The sequence below is a fragment of the Oryctolagus cuniculus genome, chromosome 1, assembly GCF_964237555.1.
Source record: "Oryctolagus cuniculus chromosome 1, mOryCun1.1, whole genome shotgun sequence".
Taxonomy (NCBI): domain Eukaryota; kingdom Metazoa; phylum Chordata; class Mammalia; order Lagomorpha; family Leporidae; genus Oryctolagus; species Oryctolagus cuniculus.
This window is the reverse complement of record NC_091432.1, coordinates 217,201,473-217,216,810: the sequence shown is the minus strand read 5'-3', so window position 1 is coordinate 217,216,810 and position 15,338 is coordinate 217,201,473. Positions and strand designations below refer to the sequence as shown.

The 15,338-nt window shown below is 59.8% G+C and overlaps 1 long non-coding RNA gene across 1 annotated transcript; it reads right to left on the bottom strand.

Moving 5' to 3' along the window:
• Nucleotides 1–3,511: 3,511 nt before the first annotated feature.
• On the bottom strand, nucleotides 3,512–11,951 carry LOC138847485 (uncharacterized). Its single transcript, XR_011385319.1, has 3 exons — nucleotides 11,063–11,951; nucleotides 5,342–8,827; nucleotides 3,512–3,791 (listed from the first exon to the last, which is right to left on the bottom strand). It is a non-coding gene; the product is annotated as an uncharacterized lncRNA (long non-coding RNA).
• Between the last annotated feature and the right edge of the window lie 3,387 nt (nucleotides 11,952–15,338).

Genomic DNA, 15,338 nt, shown 5'->3' with positions numbered 1-15,338 from the left:
GAATTGACAGGAGACCTGAGTGACAGGTGCATGTGGTGACAGTTGTTTCTTACGTCATTTCAAAACAGCAAAGGAGAGATGGAGGGATGGCCTGATGGGGGAGAGAGGATCTCTGGAGACAAAAACCTTTAAACAAATATCCCTGGCCCAGGCAGGCTAAGGAGCTGCCCGGTGCCCCCACACCCCGTCATCCGTGGTGCCCACCCCCAGTGGAACAGCTGGCCTGTGACACTGGACCAGGCTTCCATGGCCAAGCAGCCATTTTGACCTAAGGGCTGCTAATCTTGAAGTGGGAAGTGGACGGGGAAGAATAAATCATAATCTTTGTCCCTGAGTCCTGGCCCAGAGGCCCCCAAACCCTTGGATTGGGTGGCTTTTGTATGCTACTGAGATGACTCATAGGGGAGCCCCAGATAGGGTCAGGAGGGGATCTGGGTGCCCCGTGGGACAACATGGACTAGAGACTGCAGTCCATCCCCAGTGGTAATGATCTAATCAACCGCAATGAAGCTGCCTAAGAACCTCTTAGCCACAGTGCCTGCAGAGCTTGGGGGCAGGGGGGCAGACTTGGCCTGGCCGGGAGGGTGTGGAAGCTCCCAGAAAATCCACATCGCGTCCACGGTATCTCCTCCCGCGAGCTCCTTCTGAGTTGAATCCTTTTTGACAAACCAGGGACACCTCGCAAACACTACCCTGACTTCTGCCACTTGTCCTAGGAGTTATCAGTGTCTCCGAGGAGCGGGCCTCAGGAACCCCTGAATTCACAGCCCACGGCTCAGGTGCATAGGAGGCTCCCGGGCTGGCTGGCTGGCGGCCAAGGTGGGGGAGAGGGGGCAGTCTGGCGGGACTGAGCCCCCGGCCTGTGGGGTCTGCAGTAGCTCCGGGAGTAGGCCTGCCTCTCACATCCCCCCAGGCAGCAAAGACCCTCTGTGGACACACATGGGGTAGTGCATTAGGGAGGGGTTTTGTGTCTGTGTGTGTGTGTGTGTGCTTGCCCTAAAATCCGATGAGGCAGCTTAGCTTATCCAGGAAAAGGTTTACTGTCCATCCCAGTTTGGGGGGTCCACAGTGCAGGATCAGGAGGCCCCATACATCTGTGGCTGATACCCACAGTGGGTGAGAAGGAGCAAACAGCAAGCCAAGAAGCAGAGAGGGTGGGCTCAGGTTCATCCGACATCTCCATAGAGAACTGTCGTGGCCCACGGTGGGCCTCCCCCCCAGCAGCTCAATCCAATCCAACCACTTCCAAACCGTCACAGGCAGCCGCGGAGAACAGAGGGGCTGGGATGGGCGCAGCTCAGAGCCAGAAGCCGAGGCCCAGAGCTGACTGTGAAGCTCAGTAGGACCCTGAGCTGATGCCTCAGTTTCCCTTTCTATAACATGTCCGGGGTCTAGTGGTTGCGATGCCACTAGGAGTGCCTGGGTTCAACTCCCAGCTCTGCTCCTGGTTCCCACTTTCTGCCAGCGCGCACCTCGGGGGGCAGCAGGTGATGGCTCAAGGAGTTGGGGTCCTGTCACTCATGTGGGAGACCCAGACTCAGTTCCCAGCCCCCAGCTTCGGCCTGGCCCAGCCCCAGCCATTGTGGGTATTTAGGGAGTGAACCAGCGGATGGAAGATCTCTTTCTGTGTCTGTGTCTGTCTCTCAAATAAATTAATACATAAACTTAAAAGTAGGTGATTTCCGTATCCCATCCCATAGGTGAATATTTGGTCAAGTTGAGGCAAAAATCATCGTTTCCAGAAAAGCTGGAAACATAAAAACCCAATAGGCCAACAAATGTCACTGGCTTGAGAAACACAACCTTGAATTACAAAATGAGCTCTGAGGGCTGGCTGGGGGCGGGGGTGCGGTGGGGGTGGGGGCCCTGCAGGTGAACACCCACCTCTCCACCCAGGGGTGCTTCGGCTCCCCGAGCCCCGAGCCCCTGTTGCACACCTGCTTCCAAACACATTGACAGGGTCCCAGAGCCTACAAGTTCTCCAGAAGTTCGAAAATGCCCAAGATTTCAAGATTCCTGGAAGTCCCCAGGCCTCTACCGGTGCCCAGATCCTCAAACTTGCCTGGGTCTCAGCTTCCCCGAATCTAGAGCCCCCCCCCAAAGTCCCCTCGGTGAGCCTCGCTCCCCACATCCGTCACACCAGGCGGAGCTGGAGACCCTTGCCCCTGAGTGGGGTGGGGGAGGGGCAGTTCTTCTCTCGGAAGGGACGGGGCTGGCATTTGGCACAGTGGTGAAGTTGCCACTTGGGCCACCTGCACCCCAACCCAGGGGGCCCGGGTTCCAGCTCTGGCTCTGCTCCCAATTCCAGCTTCCTGCTAACATGCACCCCAGTAGGAAGCAGGTGATGGCTCAAGTAATTGGGCCTCTGGCACTCCAATGGGAGACCCGAATGGAGTTCCTGGCTGCTGGCTTTAGTGTGGCCAGCTGTTGTGGGCGTTTCGGGAGTGACCCAGCGATGGGAGATGTGTGTGTGTGTGTTTCAAATCAATAAGATAAATTAATACATTTAAGGGAGTCCATACCCCAGTCTCCTCTCATCATTTCTTCCTGGGATATCCGGAGGGAGGCTCCTGTCCCTGGCGGCTCTGGGGACTCCTCCAAGCTTTGCCCACCTCGGCCTCTACTGACTTAGAACCACAGGGCGCTCCGGCCGCCCCAGGCCTGGTCCTCCACATCCACCCCAGCCTCAGCCCGGGTCCCCGAACTGGGCCCTCGCTCCCTGCCTCTGGTCCTCATGAAATGACCACACTTGGTGGGATCTCAAGGGAAGAAGAAAGGTGACTGGGGTCAGCCTGCACCCCCACCCCAATTCCCATCTGTCCTCAGCGGGTGGCCACATGGCGGGGGTGCCTTGGTGCTTGGGAGACAGAGACCTTGGACTTGGAGCCCACACTTGACTCTGCAGCCCCTGGCTGTGAACTCACTCTTCGGGGGGGCTGGGGAGGGGAGGGTGGTTGCTGGCTTCCTACTTGTTATAGGGCCTCAGGCGCAGCTACCCTCCCCACCCCCTACCCTGAGCGAGTCTCCTTGAAGCAGCAGGGGTAGCACAAAAGTGGGGACCATGCTGAGCCTGTTGGGGGGGTGCGGGTAGGGGGAGCAGGAGTCAGAGGCTGGGTTTTAACAGGAGCACTAATTGTGGCTCCCAGAACAGCCCTCCCTGGCTCCATTCATGAAAGTGGTATTTTTAGCCCAGGACTGGCTGCCTGCGGTCCCGGTGGGGGTGGCCAGGCCGTGTGTCACGTCTGAGTGATCCTGGACTCATTCTGCCCAGGAAACAAACCCACGGGGGCCGGCTGTAGGCTCCTAGGGCTGGCTAGCATCTGGGGAGAGTGAGACGCTGCGGGGCGGGGCGGGGGACCGGAAGCCTCCCCCCATTTCCACCCCCCCGGGGGGGTGCCGCAGGATGTGAAGATGATGGTGACAATTCATGCACATTGAGTGTTCGCTGGGGGCTTGGCACGGGCCTGACTGCAGGTGTCAGCTGACCTAATCCCTGCAATGAGGCAGATGCTATCGCTATCCCCATTTTATTGGTGAGAAGACTAAGCCTGGAGCGCTTCGCTTCACCGGCCGGAGTGTACATGGTGATAGCGGGTGGGGCAGGGGGATTGGGAGCCGGGTCCCTTGGCGTCTGGATCAGCCATGTGTGTGCAGACATCCATCACCTCTTGGTCCTTCTGTCCAGGCCCGCTCTCAGCCGGGAGAGGTCTCTGAACTTCAGAGTCCACCCAGTGCGGTCACGCTTTGGAGAGGAGGAACTGGAGACTGGGGAAGGGGTCCGCTGAGCAACTCTGTGGGACGAGTGTATCTTGTTAGCAACTCCCCTCCCCGGCCGATCCCAGGCAAGAGCCTGGGCTCCGGGGCCAGCGGTGTGGCACAGCGAGCTCAGGCTCTGCCCGAGACATAGCATTCCGCTTGAGCCCTGGTTCGAGTCCCAGCTGCTCCACTTCCGCTCTAGCTCCCTGCTAATGTGCCTGGGAAAAGAGCGGGAGATGGCCAAGTGCTGGGGCCCCTGCCACCCTTGGGGGAGACTCAGAATTCTAGGGCCCTCGCTTTTTCCTTTCCCAGCGCCTGCGTTTGCAGCCTTTTGAGGACTGAACCAGCAGATGGAAGATCTGTGTGTCTGTGTGTCTGTGTGTCTGTGTGTCTGTGTGTCTGTGTGTCTCCTTTTCTGTCTGTAATTCTGCCTTTTTTCAAAAGATTTATTTATTTATTCGAAAGTCAGAGTTAGAGAGAGAGAGAGAGAGAGAGAGAGAGAGAGAGAGAGGGAGAGAGAGATCTTCCGTCTGCTAGTTCATTCCCCAAATGGCTGCAATGGCCGGGGCTGTTCTAGGACGAAGCCAGGAGGAGCCAGGGGCCTCATCTGGGTCTCCCACGTGGGTGGTCGGGACACAAGCACTTGGCCGTTTTCCACTGCTTTCCCAAGTGCATTAGCAGGGAGCTGGATTGGAAATAAAGCAGCCAGGACTTGAACCAGCGCTCATATGGGAAGCCAGCACCAATCTAAGCCGGCGGCTTACCCATTACACCACAACTCCAGTCCCTGTAGTTCTGCCTTTTAAATAAATCTTCTTTAAAAAACCCAAAGACCTGGACGCTATAAGCAGATTTGAGCCCTGCTCCTGATTTGCTGTGTGGCCTTGGGCGGCTCACCTCCTCTCTCTGTGCCTCAGTTTCCTCCTCTGGGAAACGGGTGTGCTTAGGCACAAACCTGCGTGGTGGGTGGAGACTGCCTGGAGATCAGAACCTGCGGGCTCGTTAAACCATGAGCAAGACACAGGGTGTGCACCCGCCTGGAAACAGAAGTTCCAGCGATGGAAATAGAGCAGCTGGGGGAGATACCTGGAGCAAACCATGCCGTTCCTGCCTCTGGCCAGGCTTCTGATTCCCGGCAGAACAGAATCTGGGAGGATGGGAGGGAGGAGAGGGGGAGGGAGGGAGGAAAGGAGAGAGAGAGAGAGAGAGAGAGAGAGAGAGAGAAACCAAGTCTCCCCTGAGCCAGTAGACAGCAAAGCGGAACGGGCACAATGGAGTTCAGGGTCAGCTCGGCCACGGCCCCTCTGGGTGCCTTTGGGACAGTTTTGCAGCACCCCAGGGCCTCCGACTGCTGAATGGAGAGAGGAGACAGGGCTCTTCCGAGCTCTCCCGGCCCTCTTTTTCTGTGACTGACTAGGGATAGTCCCTCCCTCAGGGGCTTGGGACTTTTATGTCCTCTCCCCCCGACCAACACACACACACACACACGTTCACACACATGGGCACGCACACACACACACACACACACACATACTCTGCTCAGGGAGGCCCCGCAGCCTGGTCCCTGGGCTTGCTCTGGGCTTACCCATGGTCCCCATGGCATCCTTGCCTGCTGTGTCACAAGTCCAGCTGCAAGTTCAGCTCCACGCAGGTGACTTTTCCCAATTCTGAATCCCAGTTGCTCATTTCCTAGCCAGAGCGTCAGGTGCCCAGTGGGGCTGCACGGACTAGGGGCAGAGCTGAAGCTCCAAGAACAGGGTGGATGAGGAGGAAATGAAGGCATCTCTAATTCCCAAACCATCCGTGTCCACCTCAAAGGCAAATTGGCTGCATGGAAAAATGTGTCTACACTGCTCCTCATTTACCCAGGGAGATACGTGGAAGCAATGGCAGTGGGCCAAACATGGGAAAGAAAAAAAAAATTAACCCTTTCCTCCCAGCTGTCAAAATCAGCAGCAAAAGCCCTTGATTGATCAGAGAACCTTCCTGTTTGCTGCTGATTAACTCCTGCAGCGCTTGCAATCCTGACACTCAGGGGTTATGGGTTTTCTGCATAAAAGCAAAACAGAATTTCCAAAAGCAGGCACAAGGGTGTGGCAGCCTGGGGGACCTGCAGGGGCTGGGCCCCAGGACCACCGAGTTCAGAGGTCCCCAGAAGCATCAACGCGTGCAGCAGCTGAAGTTGACAGTGGCAGCCCCGGGGCATCAGGATGATTGACGGAGTGTTCCTGGCCTGTCCTTTAAGGCAGTATAAATAGCTAACCCGTTGTGAAAGACTTCCATTTCCAAAACCAGAAAGGTTTCCAGTGTTGAGCAGGAGGAACCGGCCTCAGCTGGAAAACGCATTCTTGGGGAATAATGCGCTCGAAATGATGTATGACGGATGCTACGAGGCTTCCCGAGCCAATCCAACAAAAATAATAAATGGCACAATTTTGAAACCAAACTCTGTAACTAGCAGCTCGAGTTTCCTTGTTGGAGGCATCATGTGCTCTGACGGTGACTTCAGCTGGACGCGGGACCTCAGGGGCCCGGCCAAGAGCTGCAAAGCAGATGGATTTCAGGAGCAGCGCCCAATCCCAGCACAGCGCAAGCCTCAGCCAAGACCCTCGTTCTTGATTATGAGGGTGGGGCAAGAGAGGCCCTGAAGGGCTGGGGGGTGGGGTCCAAACTTGACACATGGGGTGGTTCAAGGTGACTTGCAAATTCATAGAAACTCCTTCCACAGTTCTGAGGCAGGTGGCCCGTGGACCCCCAGGGAGAGAAACACTGTTCCTCCCCTTTTGCAGATGGGAAAATGAAGGCCCAGAGAGACCAAGGGCTGAGGCTCCGAGTCGCACGGCCAGTCAGAAGCCAAGCTCGCCTCTGGCCCCATCTAGGGCTGCTTCCCACCAGATTCCGCCTGCCCACGGCCGGCCTCCCGGGGCTAACATTCCAAGGCACCGTGTAACAGGAAAGGAAATGTCAGCGTGCCTGTTCCGATGTTCAAGGCCCATTGTGACTGCAGGACCTGCCAGACACAGCCACAGAGCTTGCTCAGCCAAGCTCCATGAGCCTGGTTTTTCCAGATGGGTTTGGGGATGGGATTACAAAAGCCAGCATTTATTTTTACTTCCCCGAGAAAATAAATCGGCAGTTTTGCTCCAAGAAAAGTGGTCAGAGGAAGCAGTGTTCTAGCCAGGAGGCGGTCCCAGCCCCGAGCCAGCGCCTCACACTCCCCTCCCGGGGCTGCCTTCACAGCCCGAAGGTGTCAGACGTGAAGCGGGACTCGCAGACAGCGCCCCTGTGCCTCTGTGTCCAAGACGCCCCCCGCTGCCTGCAGCGGTGGACACAGCACTCCGGGGGTGCAGCTGCTCAGAAGGCCCCCGCACCCCTTTCTAAGGTGGGGGAATATGTGACTGCTGCCAGTTGTGACGGCTGGGACACTGCCCCTCAAGTGGGAGGACTTTCGGCAGTGCCTGGGGGCGTGGCTGCTTGTCACAGTTGGGGAGGGTACCACTGGCAGCTCGCACCAGAGATGTTGTGAAACATCTCACAAGTCTCAGGACCTCCCCACCACAGCAAAAGCCTCAGCCGTAAAGTAGAAAACTAAACCGTGAGCAAGTGGCCTGGGGTGCAAGTCCAGATCTTGCCACTAAATGCTGTGCAAACTTGGGCAAGGCACTGCCCTCTCTGAGCCGAAGACTCCCCTCTGCACAAAGAGGAGGCAGGAGAGGCTCATCTCTGGGGCCTGTGCAGCTTGGTCATTCTCAGCCCAGGAGTCCAGGGGGCGCTGTCTTACACCTCAGATAAAGCTGTCAGAGGAGAGGGTCTCCCCCAGACCTGAGGCCCGCAGGGTGGGCAACCCGCTCTCTTTCCAGCCCCTCCCCCGGAGCACAGTATCTGGAACTCCTACTCCACCAAGAACGGAAAAACCATTATCTGCAGATGACATCATTTTGCAAAAATGCAAGGGGGTGGCTGCCAAGCAGGGCCCCAGGGAAGGGGCGGGAAGGAAGAGCGCAGAGCTTGCCAGCCGCCGGCTGCACCAGCAGTCCAGTACCTTCCTGAGGAGGCTCGGGACAACCCAGCCCCACTCAGTCCGCTTCCCTGCGCCTGGCTCCCCCCCTCCCCACCCCCACCCCCGGCCGCGGGAGGCTGAGCTGGATCCCTGGGTGTGGGGACAGCCTGAGGTCCCCTGGCCCTTCCAGGTCAAACACGGAGGGTTCTGGGCTGCAGGTGCACGAAAGGAGGCGCCACAGCCACAGGGAGTCTAGAGTCGGGGGTGGGCAGGAGGGAGAGGAAAGCAGGTGCCCTGCCCGACTGAGCCACGCAGTGGCCACTGGTGCCACCAAAGAGCATGGCAATAGGGGTTCTTCCCGTGCCACCGAGCCCTGGCCAGTCGCAGGCAGCGGGGAGACTGCTCTGGTAGACAGACGGGATGACCCCCCAGTGCCCGCCTTCCACCTGCAGGCTCTTGGCAGGTGAGGGGCCGGAAAGACCAGCTCTGACGGTCAGTGCAGGCTCTGCCTTCCCTGCAAGGAGCCGGAACAGGGAGGAGAGCCAGGAGTCCTGGGGTCCACTCCCCAAGCTTGTCAGGGACCCCTGTTCCCCCGCAGCTGCGCCTCCTCCACCCCTTCAGTCTTGAAGGATGCTGGCTTTGTGTTCCCCTCTTCTCGTTCAAGGGGAAAAGTGTGGCCCCATCCCTCCTGGGGCCTTGGGCCCTGGGCCACACCCACCCTCACTTCTCCAGAGATGGTTTCCAGATGACCGTCAAGGCGAGGAAAAGATCACTCAGCATGGCAGAGGTGCAGCTGGAAACCACAGAGAGGTGGCACCTCCCACCGGCTAGGAGGGCCACTGTCCCCGAAACAGAAAACAGCGAGTGTCAGCGACCAGGTAGAGAAATTGCAACACTTGTGCCCAGCTCCTGGAGGCCGGGGCGTGGGGGTGGGGGGAGAGTGGGGAGTGGGGAGTAGTTTAAGGGGCGCAGAGCCCCACTTTTGCAAGACGCAAACATCCGGGATGTCTTCTCACCACACCGTGAACATACGCAACGCTGCCGACTTGCACCTTCAAAGTGGTTAGGATGCTGTTAAAAAAATAAATAAATAAAACTCAGCAAATCGTGGGAGCGCATGTTGTCAATTAGACCACAGTAAAGCTGGCTGCGCTTAGCCTCGGGAGCCGTGATGTTTCCCTGGGTGACCCCGGCATGCACACGGCTGACACCCACGGCGTGCACTGCTGTGGCTGGGCTGTGTGGTTCTCATGAGCCACTCCCCAGGCGGCTGCGAGGGTTCCAGGGATGCAGAGCAGCGAGCAGCGCTGGTACTTGACGCATAAGAAAATGTTCAAGGGGCCCGAGCTGTGGTGTAGAGGGGCAAGCTGCCGCCCGTGACACCGGCATCCCATATGGGCGCCAGTTCAAGTCCCGGCTGCTCCACTTCTGATCCAGCTCCCTGCTACCACGCCTGGGAAAGCAGTAGAAGATAGTCTGTACCCACAGGGGAGACCCGGAAGAAGCTCCGGGCTTCAGACCAGAGACCGGCCCAGCTCTAGCCATTGTGGCCATTTGGGGAGTGAAAGAGTGGATGGAAGATTCTCTCTCTCTCTCTCTCTCTCTCTCTCTCTCTCTCCCCCCCCCTACGTAAACTCAGCTTTTTAAATAAATAAATAAATCCTTTTCTTTTTTTAAAAGATCCGGAAAACATTTACTGCTGTTATTTCTTAGGGACCCCAGGTTACATCGGGTCTCAGGGACCAAGGCAGGAAATGGGGCTTGGCAGGAAGGAGGGGTCTCGGCTGCGGGACCAGGGGCCCAGACTCCCGGCCCAGGTCCATCCCAGTGCCAGGGGTGCAGCTGGCACCACTTAGAGGCTTGGAAAACACCGGGCAGCACCCAAGCCCAGGGCACGTTCTCCTGGATGCAGACCGGCCTGCAGCAGGCATGCACCTGCCCCTGGGGACGCTCTCAGCTGGCTGCCATCATGGGCCAGGGCCCCCAGCCACCCCGGCTGCACCTCCCTGTCTCTGGGCTCCCTGCTCTGAGTCAAATACCCACTGTCACCTCCAGGTACCTCCCAGTGCCCACGCTGCTGCCCACTCACTGGCTGGGCTAGACAGGGCCAGGGTCAGAGATAGCGGCTTCCAGGGACCCAGGCCCTTCCAGGAGCTCCCTCGGGTGCTGGGGGTGGGGTGAAGGGTGTCGCGGGCCACCACACCAGGATTGCCCGAAGAAGGGGACTCTGTGCCCCACAGAACATTCTGGCATGGGAAGGGGCAGGGATGGCCCAGCTGATGCTTTCCCCCCCCCGGGCACCCAGCCACCCCCACACTGCCTGTGTGCCCAGACGAGGCCCCGAGACCCCAAGGGGAACAAGGCTGGTGGCAGGGGGCGGGGGTGTGCCAGGAAGGACAGGGCCCCCTGGGGCTCTGCTCTGAGCCCAGTGCAGGTCGTGGGGACTGTCCAGCCTCCGTTTTGTGTCCTGCCAAGAAGGGGGACAAGTGGCGGAGTGGGGCAGAGTTGCCGCGGTGACACCACTGACAGCTCTTGCCTCAGCAGACATGAGCAGGCCCCGCCCCCGGGGCTCCAGCACAGGGCAGCTCTCTGGGGACAGAGCTGTGGCCAGTGGCCAACCCCAGGGGACCCTGAGAATGACAAAGCCACACTGGGAAGCCTTCCTCTAGAGCCTGGGTGCCAAGGTTCCTGACCTGCCGGCCCTGGGGTGCCAGGAAGCAGCCCCTCCCTGCTCTGAAGTGCAGCGTCCCCGTCTGTCTGTCCGTCTGTCTGTCCGTCAGGGCAGCAGCTCAGATGCCCAGTGAGCCTCCCAGCGCTGACCGTGCAGGAGAAGAGGCCACCTGGTCCTTGCTTGCAGGTGGAAGGTAGAGACCTGAGACAGGCACCTGTCCAGGGGTGGAGTCCCCAGCACGGGCGGAGCCTGGAGTCAGATCGCTGGACTCCACCCCCCACACACCCCCAGACCAGGCCACAGGGAGGAGAGGCCCTGCTGGAAACCATAGCTCCTTCTTTAAGGGACTCCTGCATCAAAGCCTTCGGCTCCAATGGTGCAACCAGCCTCCCCCTCCAAATGTGCCCCCAGCAGCCAGGTTCCAGATAAGCCACAGGTCTGCTCAGACACCTTCCATGGCTCGCTGCTACCCAGTGCGCGTTTCATGGCGCATCCAGGCTCCCAGCCATCAGCTGGTCTCCCCGTGTCCCTCCCTCATGCCACTTCCGTTCCGATGCCCACCCGCTGATCTCCGGCCCCTTTGCGGTTTCTGGCCACTTCCCAGCCACCTTCCTTTAAGGTCATGCAAACCTCACCTGCCCCAGGAAGCCCTCCTGCTCCCCCAAATAGGACAGGGCCGCGCTGCCTGCTGGCTCCCGGATGACTCCGCTGGGCTGCCTCTGGGTCCCTGGTGCGCCCACCCTGAGACAGGAGCAGAGTCCCAGCCGCAGCCACCTCTGTCGCCTGCTCAGGCGCCCCACCGGGCACGAGAAGAACAAGGGCCAAGTGAGCGGGATGACAAACAAGGCCCGCCTGGCGCGCTCCGGGCCGCTGTTCCGGGTCGGAGGTGGCCTGGACGAGGCGTGGAGCCGGCCGCCAGCCCGTGTTTTTGTTTTTCTTCTCTGGGGCGAAGGCTGCGGGGGCCTCATGGGCCGCAGCTGGTTTTATTGCATCAAGGCTCAAAAAAGCCCTGAGCATATTTTTAGAGAGCAGGGGAAAAAAAGAGTATTTTCTTCTCTGACCCAAGACGAGGGCCTGCTCCAATTTTCCATCTGCTCTCCTGCTGGCTGCAGCTGGCAGAATTCTCGGGAGGAGGCTCCTTCGGCCGAGCAGCTGTGAGCTCAGAGATGGGGCAGGGCGTGGGGGCCAGGCTCCGGGTCCACCGCCGTCCCTCCCGGAGACACACACACCGCACGCAGCCCCGCACTGGGTTAGGGACCGCGGTGGGGCAGGAGGAACCACCAGCAGAGGGGGACCGGATTGTGGCCTGAGCCAGCTAGGGGTCCCCACGGAGCCCTGGGGTGCACAGCTGTCCTACTGGGTGCCTGGCGCCTCTGGGTCTGGACTAAAGGCGCTGTTCTGGGCGCTGAGTTTCAGTCGCCTGCGACAATGCTGCGGCGCGTGGAAGCCCGCGTCATTTCCCGTGTCACCCAGCTCTGGCAGCTTTGGGTGAAATGCATTTGCCAATCAGAGCACGCGTGCTCGCTGCTGCTGTGTGCATGTGTGTGTGTGTGTGTGTGTGTGTGATGTTCGTATGCTCATTGTGTGTATTTGTGACGTGCGCTGCTCTGTGCGGGGTGCCTGTGTGACGTGTGCGGAGTTTGATGGGGGCTGTGCGCCGATGCCATAGCCAGAGGCGGTGCAGCCCGAGGCGTACCTGGAACTGGGGGCTGCTGGGTCGGAGAGGGTCCCTGCTGCCCCCGAGCGCACCCCACCCGGAGGACACTTCCGAGGTCTCACCTAGGCCCCCTGTGGAGTGAAACATGACAGGTGGAGAAGGCAGCTGAGGGGACGGGGCCGCTGTTGGAACTCGGCCCCCGCCAGTCCCTGCCCCTGATGTCAGAACCCATGTTCGCCCCCACACCCAGTCCTAACCCCGCCCCCAGCCCGAATGCACACTAAAGCTGCAGTGTGGACAGGCAGCAGCCCAGAGCCCCCCACAGCACAGGAAGTAGAGCCCGGGCCCCCGCCCCCTCCCAGTGGTGGGGTCTGCCTTCGAAGTCCATCAGGGCCGAAGAGATGGGGCAAGACTGGAACACTGGCCAAGACAGCAACCCTCGCAGCAACAGCCAGCTCGGCCAGGACTGGCACTCGGTGACCTGTGTGCGTTACAGAGGTGGCCTATTTTTTCCACTCATGCTGACCCATCATCATGGCATCATTGCCCTGCTCCATCAGAAACAGGAAATGGGCTTGGAGAGGAAACAGAGGTGAAGGCAGGCTCCTGGCAGCCACCAGGAGCACAGGAGTCCTCAGAGCCAGGAAGGCAGCTTTGGGCTCTCGTGGAGCAGCCGGGGCAGTTCCAGGCATGCAGCAGTCTAGCTCCCCTGAGGGGCACGGCCTCCTCTTCTTCTGCAGAGATTACAGGCCCCGCCCAGGACCAGAGCCAGTTCAAGTCCTGGCTGCTCCACTTCCGGTCCAGCTCCCTGCTAATGCACCTGGGAAAGCAGTAAAGATGGCGCAAGTGCTTGGGCTTCTGCTGCCCACCTAGATGAAGCGCCTGGCTTCAGACTGGCCCAACCCTGTCCCTTGCAGCCATTTGGGATGTGATCGAGCAGATGGAAGATCTCTTTCTCTCTCTCTCTCTCTCTCTCTCTGTCTCTGTAACAGCCTTTCAAATAAATAAACAAATCTTAAAAAACAAAAGCGGGGCTATCAGCCGCTGCCTCCCGGGACAGCTGGGAGGACCACGTGGCAGGCTTGTTGGCGCGGGCACGAGGCGGGCACAGGATCAGCGTGCATCCTGTTCCCGTCCCCAGCAGCCCCCGCGGCCGGGAGTTCCACGCTGGGCCTGACCAGCGCAAAGGTCCCTGCTTCCCTGGGCCCAGCAGCAGCCAGAGGGAGAAAGAAACAGCAGTTCTTGGAAAGTTGCCATCGCGTCCTTCCAAGAACAGCCGGGCCAGGGGTCACGATGCCACATGGCCCGCGCCCTCTGCGGGGTCTGGGGTGGCCCCTGCACTGGGCGCCGGGGCCGCGCCAGACACGGCAGCTCCTCACTCGACCCTCCCTTCCTTAGTACCTGGCACTCCGGCCTCTCTGCCTCGGGCCAGCACTGCCGTGCCCTCCTGCCCCCGGTCCCACAGGAAGGGCTGGATGCGGGGTCTGGCTCCCCAGGGACGGCTCAGAGTCTGCGGAAACACTAGGCACTGCCCTCACTGGGCCCTTGCCTCAAAGCCCACTGTCTCTCCTGGTGGGCGCGCTCCCCTCGGCCTTCTCCTCCACTCTGCAGACAGGCAAACCCCATCCTACCCCTGCATCCTCAGGGTCAGACAAGCGACGCCCAGGGCGCCGTCACCCACGCCTCACCACAGCGCGTCACCCACGCCTCACCACAGCGCGTCACCCACAGCTGGGGCACGAGGACCCGGCCTCTGGGACTGTTAGGAAACTGTCCCCTCCCTGCCCCTCCTGTGGGAATGCAGCGCCCTGGGGCCGGCGCTGTGGCGGGTAAAGCCACCGCCTACAGTGCCGACATCCCATATGGGCACCGATTGGCGTTCCAGCTGCTCCTCTTCCGATCCAGCTCTCTGCCGTGGCCTGGGAAAGCAGCAGCAGATGGCCCAAGTGCTTGGGCCCCTGCACCTGCGTGGGAGACCAGGAAGAAGCTCCTGGCTCCTGGCTTCGGATCGGCGCAGCTCCAGCCATTGCGGCCATTTGGGGTGAACCAGTGGATGGAACATCTCTCTCTCTCTCTCTCTCTCTGCCTCTCTGTAACTCTGCCTTTCAAATAAATAAATAAATCTTTAAAAATAAATGCAGGGCCCCTCAGATCCCAGCATGCCCTCTGCCCACAGACACAGGGGCTGTTGCCAGTTGCTCTGCATCTCCCCCTCACCCCCAAAAATCCACCTGCTGACTTTGAACCCGCGGCCCTCGGGTTCCTACCCCACGTGACTTCCTACTCCACGTGACTGGCATCCTTATAAGCAGAGGAGACGGACAGGCACAGAGGGGAGAGCGGCTGAGATGCAGGCAGAAGGCAGCCATCAGTGGGTCAAGGGCAGAGACCCCGGGAGACCCCAGCCCCGCCCTCTCGTGATCTCAGACCCAGGTCTCCAGCCCTGCAGGGAATAAAGTAAATCATTGATTCAGGTGTTCTTATTTTATGTATTTGAAAGGCAGAGAGAGAGAGAGTGAGAGTGAATCTTCCATCCACTGGTTCACTCCCTAAATGCCCACAACAGCTGGGACTGGGCCAGGCTGGGGCTGGGAGCGGGGAGCTCCATCCAGGCCTCCCACGTGGGTGGCAGGGACTCGGTTCCTGGGTGTCACCTGCCTGCCGTGCCCCAGGGTGTGTGTTAGCAGGAAGCCGGAGTCAGCAGTGGAACCAGGGCTCAGGCACTCTGACATGGGGTGGGGCCTCCCACCAGTGGCTTCTTAAGCACTGCACCTAAGGCCCACCAGAGATGGCCCCGGGCTGTCTAAGCCCCCACTGGGGGCATTCGGTGTGGCAGCGGTGGGGGATCCACCAGCGGAGAGGGGTCCCTGCTTCTGTGCGGCTGTCAGGGCAGGGCTGCGGTCCATGCTTGAAGGCCTGTCCCCAGCTACTCTGGCAGATTTGACCTGGAACTCACCATGCCCCAAGTGCTTCCCGGCGTGGACACCTTCCGGAATGTGGGCCAGGAAGCGGGATGACCCCTGAGGCCTCTCCCTGTCTCCCTCGGCGCCCCTCCCCATCTGGGATGCGCCATCCACCTGGCTTACAGCCCTGAGGAAAAAAAAAAGTCCCTATGCCCATTATACAGATGGGTAAACTGAGGCTCGGGGAAGCCAAGTGTTTTGTCCAAGGTCGTTCATGGAGTTAGAGCAGCTGGGAAGGAGATGGTGACGCCCATGGCTGCCAGCAGGTCCTGAGGGGGGCTCAGCAGGGGC